Source organism: Coffea eugenioides, chromosome 6 (genome assembly GCF_003713205.1).
Source record: "Coffea eugenioides isolate CCC68of chromosome 6, Ceug_1.0, whole genome shotgun sequence".
NCBI classification, from domain to species: Eukaryota; Viridiplantae; Streptophyta; class Magnoliopsida; order Gentianales; family Rubiaceae; genus Coffea; species Coffea eugenioides.
In genome coordinates this window covers 23,081,203-23,083,126 of record NC_040040.1, presented here as the reverse complement: position 1 = coordinate 23,083,126, position 1,924 = coordinate 23,081,203, and the positions used below count along the sequence as shown (strand labels likewise).

Here is a 1,924-nt window from a genome sequence, read left to right as displayed (position 1 = left end):
AGAAACCTTTTTGGAACGTACGCGGTAATCCCTTGAGTACCCAGTAGGAGAATGAATTCGGATGCCTGAGTGCAAAGAACAGGTTTAGTACAATCGGTCCAATCCAACACCCATCTAATATTTTGATCGGTCACGTTCTTCAAGAAATCCACAAACTCAGATGCATTGCGCGGCAAACTGTCTCTGTTAATTCTCTTGTGATGCGTGGTTATCCAGTTGTATGCGAACATTGGTAGACTCGATGAAATAGCCGGTCGCCTCATGAAATGCTCCATTCCCCATATATGTAAGATCAAATTTGAATCACAAAAGAACTTTTTCCCTTTCTGACAGGTAGTGCAGGCTATGAAGATGTCGGCCAAAATGGTAGGAATAATGGAACACGGCCTATCATTAATTCCGAGAAACAAGTCATACAGGATTCTAGTGAGCTTGAAGGCTATTTTTTTGTCTTTCCTAGGAAAAAAGTAGGTTCCCGTCATGACTAAACCGTATACCCAGACTCTCTTTCGATCCCACGCTTCCTTGGAAGTAAACGAGAAGTCCCCTCGATGCCTCTCAAAACCATCTTTTAGCGCAAATCGATCAAATAAGAACTTCACCTCTATATTTTGGTCTGCCCCTTGTAGTACTGATTCCTTTAACCCAGTGAAACGGCAAAATTCAGCTTTGTTAGATACTAGCGGCAATACCACGGCAGTTCCTTGAATCGGCAAATTGAGAAATCCGGCGACTTCCTCAATCGTTATGGTCATCTCCCTTTTTCCAAATCTAAAAGCAGAACAAGTGGGGTCCCATAGATGCACCAAAGCTTCTACCAAATATCCATCGGACTTAACGTCCTTGAAATCCCCGATGTGTCCTAATCGATCAGCTATTTGGTTAATCTCATTGGGTGAGAGTAACGTGGGCCATCTTTGTACCTCCGGCGGCACTACTAACATCTGTTGCACTCGGCGAGGGCTTTCCATCTAGAAACCAAAACCGGAGTTAAATACCTTACCTACAGGTCCCATTTCTCTGGTTAACAGGAATTTAAACGTGCAAATCCCAAAAATTGGGTTAAATACCCATGGGATTTAGGTTGGCTTGTCCCTAATGCGGGATTCCCTAGGTGGCATTCCCTTTCTAAGGCTTATGCATGATGCCATTCTTATCAAAGCAGGGAAAAATACGATTTGAAATGAGACGTGACCTAAGGAGCCCTTTGTTTGCCAGGGTAAGCCTAAAAATGGTATGACATTAATTTATGAACAAAATATACCGAAATTTCTAAATGTGCAATAGCCTATCTAAGGGTAGGTCCTAAAAGAGGATCATGCCAGACCTCTTATTTGCTAATGTTTGTGAATGCAATGGGGGCACAAAACCAAGAAAAGTTAGCTCAGTCAGATAAATACATGTAACACATTGTAGCAACGAAATCAACACAAGGAAATAAAGCAATAAAAAGAAAAAAAGGGTTGGACCCCTCCCCTCGTGAATGGTGTACCTAATAAGGTAAGGTCGACTCTACCCTAGGTAATTCTAAAATGGATGCATGAGGTTTGGGCTCACTAATGCATCTAGACTCGATAGGTCATAGGCCCCCGAGCCTTCAGACTTGGAAACCAAAGGTCATCACTCCCAAGGTTCCTTGTCGGTGGCTCGAGCGATTCCCCAGACGTTGCTACGCACACGTCGTGTTACGGCTACCCGTCTGGGCGAATCTAAAAAGAATCCTCAACCTTCGACTAAAAACTAATAGGTCATCAACCTAAAGTTTAAAGTGGAAGATCGAGTGACCCCTCGGATCATGCTACGCACACGTCGTGATACGATCACATGTCCAAATGGGTCGCCTAAAATCCTAATAGGGTGGAGTGGCGTGACAAACCACTAAAAGAAAAATAAATGAAGGGTGGAAAAACTAAAGCGTATGCAC

At 43.3% G+C, this 1,924-nt stretch overlaps 1 pseudogene; it reads right to left on the bottom strand.

Annotated features, from left to right (window-relative positions):
* Window positions 1-971, bottom strand: part of LOC113773888 — a 17,416-nt pseudogene extending 16,445 nt beyond the window's left edge.
* Between the last annotated feature and the right edge of the window lie 953 nt (window positions 972-1,924).